Source organism: Equus caballus, chromosome 31 (assembly GCF_041296265.1).
Source record: "Equus caballus isolate H_3958 breed thoroughbred chromosome 31, TB-T2T, whole genome shotgun sequence".
Classification (NCBI taxonomy): Eukaryota; Metazoa; Chordata; class Mammalia; order Perissodactyla; family Equidae; genus Equus; species Equus caballus.
The window spans coordinates 24,328,970-24,343,593 of NC_091714.1; the positions used below are offsets into that span (position 1 = coordinate 24,328,970).

Genomic DNA, 14,624 nt, shown 5'->3' on the forward strand with positions numbered 1-14,624 from the left:
CCCAGGTGTGGACATGGCATCACTTGGCAAAAGCCATGCTGTGGTGGGCATGCCACATATAAAGTGGAGGAAGATGGGCACGGATGTTAGCTCAGGGTCAGTCTTCCTCAGCAAAAAGAGGAGGACTGGCAGCAGATGTTAGCTCAGGGCTAATTTTCCTCGAAAAAAAAAAAACACTGAATCTGAGAAACTGGAGTCATGTTCATTTTCTGTCAGATTATTGTTTGATGTCCTTGAACAAGCTTCTTTTCTTTTTTTTTGGTGAGGAAGATTGTCACTGAGCTAACATCTGTGCCCATCTTCCTTTATTTTATGTGGGATGCCACCACAGCATGGCTTGACAAGCAGTGCTGGGTCCACACCTGGGATCTGAATCTGGGAACCCCAGGCCACCGAAGCAGAGCATGCAAACCTAATCACTATGCCACTGGGCCTGGCCCTTGAACAAGTTTGTGAATCTCTTTGATCATCTCTTTCTTTTTTGATAACTTGAAGATCATGAGAAGTTACTTCCCAGAGTAGCACTATATTAGACACTCTCCATTTTCTTCTGTTCTTTCCAGTTCTTTTAGGATCTTGTACAGGAATACCTCATTTTGTTGTGCTTCACTTTATTGCACCTCACAGTCACTACATTTTTACAGATTGAAGGTTTTTGGCAACTTTGTACTGAGCAAGTCTATCAGCACCATATTCCCAGCAGCATTTGCTCACTATGTGTCTCTGTGTCACATTTTGGTAATTCTCAAAACTATAACCTTTTCATTAGTATTATATTTGTTATGGGGACCAGTCATCAATGATCTTTGATGTTTCTATTGTAATTGTTTAGATGCGCCATGGACTGTGCCCATAAGATGGCGAACTTGATAAATGTTGTGTGTGTTCCAACTGCTGCACCCACTGGCCCTTCCCTAATTTCTCTCCCTCTCCTCATGCCTACCTATACCCTGAGACAAAACAATATTGAAATTAGGGCAGTTAGCAACCCTACAATGGACTCATAGTGTTCAAGTGAAAGGAAGGGTTGCACATCTGTCACTTTAAATCAAAAGCTAGAAACGATCAAGCTGAGTGAGGGAGGCGTGTCGAAAGCCAAGACAGGCTGAAGCCAGGCCTCTTGTGCCAGTTAGCCAAGTCTGAATGCAAAGGAAAAGTTCTTGAAGGACATCAAGTGCTACCCCTGTGAACACATGAATAATCCAAAAGCAAAACAGCCTTGTTGCTGATATGGAGAAAGTTCTTGTGGTCTGGATAGAAGATCAAACCAGCCACAACATTCCCTTAAGCCAAAGCCTAATCTAGAGCAAGGCCCTGACTGCCTTCAATTCTCTGAAGGCTGAGAGAGGTGAGGAAGCTGCAGAAGACAAGTTTGAAGCCAGCAGAGGTTGGTTCATGAGGTTTAAGGAAAGAAGTCAGCTTCATAACACAAAAGTGCAAGGTGAAGCAGCAGGTGCTGACGGAGAAGCTGCAGCACGGTATCCAGAAGATCCAGCTACGATCATTACTGAAGGCGGCTACACTGAACAGATTTTCACTGTAGATGAAACAGCCTTCCATTGGAAGTAGATGCCATGCAGGACCTTCCTAGCTAGGGAGCAGAAGTCAATGCCTGGCTTCACAGTGTCAAAGAACAGGCTGACTCTTGTCAGGGGCTAATGCAGCTGGTGACTAAGGTGAAGCCAGTGCTCATCTACCATTCCAAAAACCCTGGGGCCCTTGAGAATTATGCTAAGTCTACTCTTCCTGTGCTCCACAAATGGAACAACAAAGTTTGGATGACAGCACATCTGTTTATGACATGGTTTACTGAATATTTAAACCCACTGTTGAGACCTGCTGCTCAGAAAAAAAATTCCTTTCAAAGTATTACTGCTCATTGACAATGCACCTGGTCACCCAAGACCAGCATTTTTTAGCAATAAGTTATTTTTAAATTAATGTGTGTACCTTTTCTTTTAGGTATATTGCTATTGCACACTTAATAGACTACAGTATAGTGTAACATAACTTTCATATGCACTGGAAAACCAAAAGAATCATGTGATTCACGTTATTGAGATATTCGCTTTATTGTGGTGGTCTGGAACTGAACCAGGATATCTCTGAAGTACGCTTGTATTCCATACAAGCCTTCCCCTAATGCCACAGGTGTGACTGTTTGATTCCAGGTGGAATAATGAGACTTGCTCACCTTCTTGGTGAAAGTAAATTGAGATAAAAGCTGAATTAATCAAATAATGGCCTTTGGAGTCTCCTATGTGTACAAAGCCAGCCCTGGTGGGCTAGTGGTTAAGATTCGGTGCTCTCGCTGCCATGGCCAGGGTTCATTTCCTGGTCAGGGAACCACCCCTACATCAGTTGTCATACTGTGGCACCTGCGTGCTGCTGTCATGCTGAAAGCTATGCCACTGAGATTTCAAATACCAGCAGGGTCATCCATGGTGGACGGGTTTTAGTGGAGCTTCCAGACTAAGACAGACTAGGAAGAAAGACCTGGCCACACACTTCTGAAAAATTGGCCACGAAAACCAGTGAATAGCAGTAGAGCATTGTCTGATACAGCCCTAGAAGAGGAGAGGATGGTGCAAAAAGACCAGGCAGGTTCTGCTCTTCTGCCCACAGGGTCGCTAAGAATTGGAATCCACTCGACAGCACACATGTGCACAAACAGAGAACAAAACAGACCATCTTTTATCTTCTTCTATTCCAATGGTAGGCAATGAACAATAAATCAGTAAACCTAAAGCATGTCTATGGTGAAAATCATCATGGAGAAAAATAAGCAGGGGCCAGCCTGGTGGCACAGTACTTAGGTTCTCACACTCTGCTTCAGTGGCCTGGGGTTTGTGGGTTTGGATCCCAGGAGTGAACCTACACACTGCTCATCAAACCATGCTGTGGTGGTATCCCACATATAAAATAGAGGACAACTGGCACAGATGTTAGCTCAGCAACAATCTTCATCAAGCAAAAAGAGGAAGATTGGCACAAATGTTAGATCAGGGACAATCTTCCCCACTCAAAAAGAAAAAAAAAAGCAGCAAAGGGGGATAGGAAATGCCAGGACTTGGTGTTTGCAATTTTAACATCGTTATGGTTAAAGAGAATTAAAGAATACCTATACAGCACTGTTGAATCTTATTCTGTTAATGCCCTTGGTAGACACCTCTCTGTCCTAGAAATGGTTCATGCTGTCAGATTCAAGCAACCAGAAACCTCAGGTTTTACTGGGCAAACTCATTATTTTTTGGACAACTCAGTCTAGCAGATTTTTATCTGAGACTTGTATTCGGAAACTACTGACTTAAACTGCCAGCATAAGAAAAATTCCTTGGGCACTGAGGTCTCAATAAGCTCCCAGCAACCCTCCAACATGAGCAACATACGAAATGCAGATTCACGAATTCGTGTCTCAATAGTTTCTAAGTATATCCCTGCCAGGGTGACTTAACTTATTCACGGAATACATAATTAATTGCCCATTCAGAGTCAGCTAATATTTGCTTCTTATATACCATAGAAGCATTATAGTATATAATGATATATTATGGTCTTATATATTAAGTACATATAACCATTTCTTAAAGAGTCAAGTGAATGAAGCCAAAATAAATCTTGACCCCCAACAACTAATATGTTGTGTATACCTGTTATTTACATGAAAACCGGTATAAAATATAAACAGTTTTGTTTAGAAGAGTTTTACACTATATTAGGGGCTTTTTGTTAAAGAAAGAATACAGTGTATCCAAAATCAGAGGTTACTATGACTCAATAATGATTAATGTGCTTGGTCTGCTTTTAGCTCTTTTGATTTCATGCAATTTATTTGCTCCAAATTTTTATGTCTAAGTACGATCATGTATGTATATCGTCAGCTGTGAAATCCTGTTAGAAGGCAGGGCTAAAGGTTAAAGAGTAGAAAAATATGATAGAGAAAATACATTAGGCACGTAGGAACTCTGAGGTCTGGAATATCAGAAAAAACAAAGAAAGTTGAGAAATGAAAATCGTTCCTCCTCAAAACCGCTCATTGCAATGATATCTTACTCATGGCCTTAAATTTTTCTGCATTACAATTACTAGGGCCTTGTTTTACTTTTTACTACTGAAAGGTAAATTGCTTGTGGGAAAATGCTATAATATATTTTATTATCCATATTTGGAGTATAATGATTTGGATGTTAGCCATTGCTTCACACAAATTTATTGGATGAATATGTCTATGATATTCTTTTCCTAAGGAAAATATCTCATTACTATTTTTAAAAAATCAACCATCGTAAAATATATCATTAAATGAGCTATAGGCTTGTTTCTCAAATTGTGTTATCTACCTGATCTAGGATATCTGAAGGGAAAATACAATATAAAACTAATCTCCAGTTCCTTATGCCCCTAGGGTGCCTGGTAATAAGCAAACATCCATCTGGAAGGACACACATACATACATCTGTCATCCAGACAGAATTCCCATGGTCAAAGCCCTAAGAAATATGGAATCACACTTCAAAATTACAAAACACATAAAGAAATGATCCATCACAAGCAAAGCTCGGCAGTAAACGTTAGAACAAGACACCAAATAATCTGAGTTAATAAGATCACAGTAAGTAGAAACCATAAATAAATAAGCTTAAAATGATCAATAGTCATCAAAAATGCATCAAAAGATAAAAAATGTAACAAAATAATTTAAAAAGCACTAAATAAATGTATTCTGGAAATAAAAATTGACATCAAAAGTTAAGAAATTAAAATATATAAAAGAAGTTAAACAATGAAGGGTAGAATTAGAATGTACAAAATTCGCCCACCTAAGTGTCCAGAACTAGCAATGAAAGTCAACGAAGGAGAGGCAACATTCAAAACAACAAGGCTGAGAAATCTCCAAAATTAAAGTAAGTCATGAGTTCTCAGGTACAGGCATCATAGCGGTTCTTAGACAGAAAACTGAAAAATATTTCAAACATAGACATTGCTGTAAACTGAATGTTTGTGGCACGAGGATCTTGATAAAAGGGACTCTCTACGGCTCCCTCACCTGCTCCCATCATGTGAAGACAGAGTGGAAAGACAGCTCTCCAGGAAGCGGGAAGGGAGCCCTCACCAGACACTGAGTCTGCAACCTTGGACTTCCCAGCCCCCAGAACTGTGATAAATAAATTTCTGTCTATTTATAAACTAACCAGTCTATGATATTTTTGTTATAGCAGCCTTAGTGACTAGGACAGACATTTCTTAATACAATTTAGAATATCAGTGATAGATGTAAGAGCTAAATTTATCTTCAGCTGAGAAATAAATTGTTCACAAAGAAACAATTCGACTGACACCAGCTTCTGCAGTAAGAAAAATGTTTACTATGAATATGTTTTCAGTAAAATAACTTCCAAATGATAAATTTCAGGAAATAGAAAATTGGCTAGAAATAATAAATGAAATTCAAACAGGAATATGTGAACAAAACTGATGTTAAACTTTGGGTAATAGAATTCTGCCTCGGCTTAGATACAGAAAGCCACAGGCAACACTGTTCTCACTCTAACAATGAGAAAAGGCTGGACAATCTACAGAATTCTAAATTTTCTTGAGTCTATTAGAGAGCTGTCAACTAAGAGAACTAAATTCTAAAGATGGGGCACATAGTTCCACCATTGGGAGAGTATTAGAGGAAGAGATGAGTGGCCATCAAAAGCTGGTAGGAATGACACAGCTAAAATTTGAACCAATTCCTAAAGGCTGAATGTGGGCTACTGTACACGTGTAGAACCTCCATGAACCCCAAACAGTCCATACTCACTCACTAGCTAATTTCCTTGAGCCCCACCAGGTGCTCACGAGAAAGAATGAGGTCAGGGCAGAAAAGGTAAGAGACTCCGCTCAGTGGCACAATCCCAAGAAACCCCACACACCTCTCAGATCCTTTTTACTTGTTAATTAAGGCCTGGAAGCTGCTGAGTGAGGAGTAAAAACCTCTCCTGCCCCGAGGCCCAGGGTCTGCATTTGAGCGATTGAGGGATGGGTACAAGAAAAACTTTCAACCTATGGCAGAGGAGCAAGACAATCTGATAGGGGCCAGGATCTTGCAAAGACGCTAAGAAGATGTCTGGTGCTGCTGGGGTGGGACAGAAAATTCCCTCTTGCTCAATATGCCCCAAAATACACGTCAGACACTATGCAGGGTGGGCAATAATGATGACTAAGATTGACCTCAAAAACCAGGCACACAGTACTTGCATAAAGTAGGCTGGTAGATAAGAATTGGGAAACTCTGTCATAGGTTGAATTGTGGCCCCCCAAAAGATGTGTTGAAGGCCTAAACCTCCCCTCCAGTACCTTATTTGTGGGAATGTGACCTTATTTAGAAATAGGGTCTTTGCAGATGTAATCAAGTTAAGGGGAGGTCATCAGGGTGGGGCATAATCCAGCATTACTGGTGTCTTTATAAGAGAAGAGGAGACAGCGATAGAGACACACAGGGAGAATGCCATGTGATAATGGAGGTAGGCTTTGAATGATGTGTCTACAAGCTGAGGAATGCCAAAGATTGCTGGCAACACCGGAAGCTAAGAGAAAAGCATGGAACAGATTCTTCCAGAGAGACAGAGAAAGTATGGCTTGCTAACACTTTGATTGCAGACTTCTAGCCTCCAGGACTGTGAAAGAACATGTCTTTTGTTTTAAGCCACTCAGTTTGTGGTTCTTTGTTATGGCAGTTCTAGGACTAATGCATCTTCCTTGCCTTCCCTGCAAGAATCACACTGAGTAACAGTCAAGAACAGTGTGGTAGAGGTGGAGAAAAACTCTGTGGAGAGTCCTTAGCACTCGAGGTTCCACGCTAACCACTGGTAGGAGCTGTAAGGGGGTGGAAAATTTTGGAGTGTGTGCTGGAGATAATCAGGGCAACATCCAAATTCAAACCAACTCAACTCGTTACTAGACAAGTTCAATCCCCCACAGTAACAGCAAGACCGAAGATGAGGTGGGCCCATTCTGGGCATAAATACTATTTACCTCAGTCTCAACTGTTTCTTACACACAGTGTCCATCATTGCATAAAAATGATGAGGTACACAAAAACTAAGTGGGGAAAACATTCGTTAACAATAGATAAAACAGACAACAAAACAGGCACAGAGATTATCTAGATATTGGAAATATCTGAAGGGACTAGGAAATGACTCTGGTAATATGTGAAAGGCTGTAGTGGAAAGATGGACGGCATGTATAAACTTAGGGATTTCATCAGAAAAACAGAAAATACATTTTAAAAGATTAAAATGTAAATAGTAGAAATAAAAGCACATTATTAAAGATGAAGAATTCTTTTGACAGAGTAGCAGACTTGATATGGCAGGGAAAAGAATCATTGAAAATGGGACACTAGAAATTATCCAAACTGAAATGCAAAGAAAAAGAGAGAGAAAGAAAACAAAAAATAAACGACAATAAGGACAACAAGCAGAACATCCGATAGTGGTTGAAAGGTGTCGAATGATCCAGCACACGTGTCGTTTAAATCCGGGAAGTAAAAAAGAAAGAGAAAGGGGTAGAAAAAATATTTGAAGAAACAATGCCTAAGAAATTTCCAAAATTGATAAAACAAACTATCCATCTAAGAAGAGATTAGTAGAGAAATCAGAGAACAAATCAGAGAACCTCCAAAAGGACGTATACGAATAAAAACACATCCGGGAATATTATAAACTGCTGAAAACTAAAGACAGCAACAAATCCTGAAGCCAGACAACCAGGCAAAGGGTCTGAATGACAGCTAGCTCCCCATCAAATACCGTGCAAGCCAGAAGAAACTAGAGTGACATCATAAAAGTACAGAAAAAAGAAGGAAAAAAAAGTTGTCCTGTAAGCTACATCCAGTGGAATTATCTTACAAATTGTGGGTAAATGTAAACAATTAATTACTAATAAAGCAATATAATAATGACTAATTTTGGATACATAGAGTACATGTGTTATTATTTTTATAATGTAGGCACTAAACAGATAAAAAGAATGTTTAACTTATTTTTTAGTTAAGCTAATACTACAGAATGATGAAAGGAAGGGAAAAGTATGTTGAAATAAACTAAATTCCAATATGTCGATGTCTCAATTATTTTAAATAGGCTATCTCCCAATTTATAAGACAAATTGTGAGAATAATTTTTCAAATGTTCAACTATGTTTTTACAAAAGACACAAAGGCAAAGCAATATCAGACAAATAACAATTACAGAATATAACTTACAATATAAAATATAGAATAAATATACTTAAGTCTATAGTGATATAATTAAGTTACTGAGTAAATAAATAAATGAGGAAGAAGAGACAAATCTTCCTTATAGAAGAATTCCAAATAATATATATAGATACTCTTCCATCTAAGAGTTGGAGCTTAATCTCTTGCCCTTGAGTGTGGGCTAGAATTAACCACTTCCTTCAAAGAAGAGAATATAGAAAGTGGAAAAAGCAGTACCTTTACCTTTGCAGAAAACTGGAAAACACTACATTAACCAAGAGACCAAGGTTATATCGCCATTGGCGAATGATGCCGATATCACGTGCTACTGATGGGATATGGTGAGAATGACACCTAACCCAAGTGTAGTCGTGAGAGAACATTAGACAAACACAGGTTGAGGGATGTTCTACATATCTGAACAATACCCTTCCGCGCTCTCATCAGCATGAAAAACAAAAAAAAGCCTGAACTACCTTCACAGACTGGAGGAGATGAGGGAGACATGACGACATGATGACTGAATGCAGTGTGGTGACCTGGTGTGGATCCTGGAACAGAAAAAGGACAACAGTGAGAAACCAGCAAAATCAAAATAACATAATACTGGGAGTTCAGTTAATAGCAATGTACCAATGTTGCTGTTTTCACTTTTGACAAGCGTACCATGGTGATATAAGATGCTAAAATTTGGGGAAACTGGGTGAGAGATAATGGAACATTTTTCTACTATCTTTGCAACTTTTCTGTAGATCTAAAATAAATCCAAAGTAAAAAAGTTTATTAAAAATAAGAAATTAGATAGAAATTTAACATCAGAAAATATAGATACAAAAATATATTTTAGGTAAAGAATGTTAATACCTAATGATTAAAGTAATGATTCACTGGAAATATGTTACTGTTCCACAATATATATCAATGTATATGATAAGAAGACTTCAAGGCTGGCCCCGTGGCCTAGGGTTTAAGTTTGGTGTGCTCCACTTCGTTCCATTCCTGGTACGCACCTATACCACTCATTGGTGGCCATGATGTGGCAGTGCCTCACATACAAAATAGAGGAAGATTGGCATGAATGTTAGCTTAGGGTGAATCTTCCTCAAGCGAAAAAGAGGAAGATTTGCAACAGATGTTAGCTCAGGGCCAATCTTCCTCAGCCAAAAAAAAAAGGAAAGACAGAAAAGACTTCAAAATATTTAAAGGAAATATGTTACAGCTCTCAGCAAATAACTCCAGTAGATAGCAAGCAATGCAAGAAAATAGAAGACTTCAGCAATATATTTAAAACCTTGATCTACATCTACTAATAGAGCCTGGTGGACAATAACTAGAGAATATCCCTTTTTTAGTATACACAGGAAACTTTTACAAAAGTTGATTATATTCAGGTCACAAAGCAAGTAAAAAGAGTCAAAATGGAAATTAAAACTTACTGAGAACTGAGAGATAAGGAAAATTCTACATCTCTAATTTCTAGGACACAGCTAAAGATACATTAGATATTTATGCAATAAACAAAACTACTAGTTTGGTTTGTTCAACACTGTTTTCACTGTTTCCATCGTCTAGGTGGCAGAGCACTTCAGTTTATTAAATAAATTCTGAATAGATCTTTTAATGTATAATTAACCCAGTATTCGCCAAACTTTTTCCAAACCAAGGACATCTGTCTTTCATTTAGCACCTAATAACCTCCCACAAAGGGAACTTTCTAGGGACCGCTTTGGGAAAATCTGTCTAATTTCATTATTTTCTCAGTTTATAGCAGCAAATGAGTAACATTGTGTACTTAATAAGTGTACACTATTATACATATATGTACATAAATCTAAAATTTTATGTATACATAGTAAATATAAATCTTATAAGGACACTCAGCCATCTATCAGCACCCTCAGGTGTGTTCCGGATGGCAGGCTGAGGTACAGCTACGGCTGAATAAGTAGAACAAAGCTTCAGTTAGTCATGTTGGCCACAGTGAATTATAACAAGGACCATATAATATGCCTGGGGAGTAGGAGGGTTCTTACAATGTTCTCATTTGCACCATCGCAGGAAAACAGAATTTGTCTTTCAACAGATATTTGTACAAATGGAGCTCTCTCCATGTGGACCATCACGTAGCATGTTCTACTCAAAATATTTAGAATATTTTATAGATCTAAATATAATTGGGTAAATAAATTAATTACCATTTAGAAGGCTACTATATATATGTTTTTCATTCTAATAACCTTAAAGTTAAAATGCTGACAGATTGGAAAGTTAGTTTGAGTGTCAGCTGAACACAAATGGAAAAGTTTTATCGGTCTACTATGCAACTTAATAGAAATCGGTTTTGTATTTTTGAACGTTAACCTAAGTTACTAATTTTTCATTATGAGAAAATTCTATACAATGGAATATAAAACAGTTGGCTTTGACTCCGAACAAATTATTTATTGTAACTGAGTTGTAGTTGCTTCGTATCTTAAAAACATGTAGTTCAGGAAATAAGTCGTAAAACACTAAGGTGATGTTTAACATGTAGAATTCACTCCTCCCTTTAAACACTAGACTCTGATGAAGCTAGAAGTAATGTGCTTAGATCGAATGAGGGAGACATCTTAATGATCAAGTCAGACTACTTGGCCAATGAAATAGGAGTACACACTAAGACTTTCTAAATAAATTTTACCCCAGTCTTTATTTATTTTTGCATAATACAAACTTAACCTATTACTAAGAGGATTAAGAAGAAAGTTTTGCTAAAGCCTCACATTAATACTCATATTAGAGCAAGTAATAGTCACATTAATATGCATATTAACTTGAATAAATATTTCTCCTCTTTAAAAACTTGCATTGATATTCTGATTAGAATTCTGACTGTAAAATATCAAACAGAAAAGATTGCTGGTGAGAACTTTTTACAGAAAGCTGGACATTTGCATACAGTATTAGTATTCAAATATAAAAATTTCAATAAACAAATTAAAATGTCTATTCAGACAGAAAGCCATTTTAGAGTTACAGATGAGATGAAACTGTACAGTTCCAAGACTATTTTCTAATATATCTCCATAATGTCATGGATGTTCTTAACCGTAATTATTTGATTCTTCATAATTATAGTTTAGAATGTAGTTCAATTATTAAAAGACGTTTAAATTTGAAATATTTTATACAAGACGTTATAAAAATCTGTTCAGCTTCCGTTCTAATGGACACTGTGTCTGCATCCAGCATTTTCATTTATTAAGTCTTGACACCTTCTCTCATTTGAATAACATTATCAGCTATTTTAAATGAAGTAAATGTTCTTCAAAGCATTATAAATTACTCTTTAAGTATCTGATAATGTGTTTAAATGGGCAACACACCAACAAAGTCTTGGGGAATCAATAATGAAGCTTAATTCAATCTACCACAGCTCTGCTAGCTAGTATAGCATTTAAAAATTTAAGAGTATTTAAACTACTGAGAAATTTCCTGGCATTTTAATAGACCATTTTATAACAATCTTTTCCCCCTTGTACAAACAATCACGGCCACTGCTAATGGAACCAATTCTAAACTCATTAGCTTTTTCTTTCCTTCCCTTTCCTTTCCTTCCTTTTCCTTTCCTTCCCTCTCTTTCCCTGCCTCCCTGCCTCCCTTCCTTCTTGCCTGTTTTGTTTTATTTCGTTTTTTCTTCTCTCAGTAGGACATCCACCTTCTACCACGATTTATTACTGATAGTCTTGGCAGAATAGAATCGGTTTCACTCATCAGAGAGAATTGCAGGGTACGTTTTAGGTAGACTAAAGCTGGAACTTTTATAATACTGAAGATCAATCACATGGAGGAAGAGACAACGCTGTGTTCCAGAACTAGAAATAAAGAGCTGCAAATGGCACTGAATCAAGTTGGGAGAACATCAAAGAGTTACATTTGTCAGTCAATGCCCTGCATACCAACTGACAAACAAAATAAACGATTTCTTAGTTCCAGCTAAATTTTTCTTCACTTCTGTCACGACATTAAATTAAGGTTTAAAATAACTAATTAGAAACTCAAAGTTCTATCACTTTGCTTACCTGCCAGAAAGTGACGCATAGATTAGACAAATTACAGCATATTCACTTTTTAAATTATAATTAATAATATATGCTGTGAGGTCCTGTGGAGTTACTAACATTTGCAAAAGTAAAACACTTAAAATTTAGCAACGATTTCGGGAAAATGGGAATTTTGACATCTCTGTCTATCTATCTATCATTTATCTACTCTTTAAGTAAACTCACATAGTTCATTAGTTATTAATAATTACTGATAAGCTAAACTCTCCTCAGCAGTTTTGGGATATAATTTCTGAAGTTCAAACTTATTTTCAGAAATTTCAAATATATGTAGAGCAATTTACAGCAGTTGACTCATTTTCTGACTTCCACAAATAGTAAAAGAAACTCACAATTCTCCCTATCTGAGGATGTCTGCCAAAAAACTAATTTTGTCATTTTTCTTACACGTATGTTATTCTTGAAGTTTTAAAATTTCCTTTTGTAGGCCAAAGTGGTAATATTCATAACTGAACACTAGTTAATTCAGCTCTAAAAGGAGTATTTTCAAATAATTATTTCGAGTGGTAGCTCTCTCTATAAACTCATAAGCAGTACAACTCTAAAAAGTCATCAATGAGTACAATAAAATAAATTAATTTATCTACTCTTAATTGATTTGATGTATTTCTTCACAACAGTGCCGATCCACTCATTTGAGTTATTTCAGACTTTCAGTTAAACTCAGCAAACTCATGTTAAATACCTTCCACTTCAAAGAGTCTGTGCTAACTGCTTCAGGGGACAAAATAATGAATGAAAGATAGTATCTGGTCTCAACATATTCATAGTTATATTAGATTGATAGATGAAATATTTTTATACTCTATTTATGAAATGCATTGAGACCTATAAACATTATTAGCAAGGAGAATTGAGTATGAAAACTAATTTTATTGTGTTCCTGTGTGCCAGAAACCAGCCTGGGCGCTCTAGATATGCCATTTAACTGATCCTCACATGACATTTTGCCTAACTATTACTATCAAGAAACTGATTGAGTGAAATTAAGTAGATTGCTTTTTGCCTCTTATTATTAAGTAACAGAAATAAGCTTCAAATCCAGGACTAACTCCAAAGATATTGTTTCAAAATTGCATTAGTTAAAAATGAGCAAGTGCAACCTTGGCTAACAAGCTTGCTTAAAGTGTAATCTGTTCTTCTACTAAGGGAAACCAGCAAATCCAGAGAATAAGTAAATTAAAAAAAAAAAATCAATAAAAATAATTTAAGGGCCAGCCCTGATGGCCTAGAGGTTAAAGTTCAGCACTCTCTGCTTCAGCAGCCTGGGTTCAGTTCCCAGGTGTGGAACCACACCACTCAGGTGTTAGTGGCCATGCTGTGGCAGCGGCTCACATGAAAAAAAGAGGAAGATTGGCAACAGATGTTAGCTCAGGGCAAATCTTCCTCAGCAAAATAATAATAATAATTTAAAATAAGAACTATAAAGAGCTTAAAAATAAGAAATAAGTAGCAAGAAAATGTCATTTGCTAACAGGCTTGAAAAATGTACACCTTCCTGCACAAAGAAGTAAAAAGTAAATCAAAACTATGACTTTTAAAGTTTTAACAACAACTATTACACAAATCTGTTTCGGTCACAAAAAAATAACATATAAATAGAGTAAAAAGTGAAATTTCCTTGCATCTATCTCTATGTTTTTCTCACCCACATATAATCAATGTTTCTAATTCCACATTTTCCTACACATCATAAATATGTTTCACTAGATAGATAAATATAGAGCTATACACATACTTATATACATAGATACATAGATAAACAAATAGGAGAAACAGAGAATGACATGTTTAGATAGACCAAATGCATATAGGAATGGGCTTTGTTTTACGTGAATGGGGTTATACCATATAGCCATTTTGTCTATTCTATTTTATTTGATTTTTCACCCTAACAATACATTTTGGTGATCTTGCCATATCATGATATCTACAATATTCTTTTTAACCTCCATAGAATGTCATGATATGAATGGACCATAATTTATTAAAATATTTCTCTATTATTGAGCATGTTTTCATTTTCTCACACTAAATATAGTCCTGTTTCTTCTCTTACAAAGTAGAGAGTATCACAGAATTGACCTGCTCTTATTTGCTCAGTTCAATGGAGTCGAAAGTTCATGGCCCTTCAGAAAGGAGCCACAAGTTCACACCGCAGCTAAAATTGTTGGAGAGGGCAGCATTCCCTACAGGCCTCACAGGGAACATATTCATCTTTTAAAAATAGGATATATTATTATTATTTTACTTGTATTTTCTATGCCATTTAT

At 36.7% G+C, this 14,624-nt stretch overlaps 1 long non-coding RNA gene across 1 annotated transcript in view; it reads right to left on the minus strand.

Annotated features, from left to right (window-relative positions):
* The window catches only part of LOC138921654 (uncharacterized), a 49,445-nt gene extending 37,387 nt beyond the window's left edge, over positions 1 to 12,058 (minus strand). Inside the window, exons 1-2 of the long non-coding RNA XR_011434398.1 lie at positions 11,900 to 12,058; positions 8,725 to 8,799 (exon numbers count right to left, since the gene is read on the minus strand). This is a non-coding gene — a long non-coding RNA (uncharacterized lncRNA). The remainder of the gene's footprint in view (positions 1 to 8,724; positions 8,800 to 11,899) is intronic.
* Between the last annotated feature and the right edge of the window lie 2,566 nt (positions 12,059 to 14,624).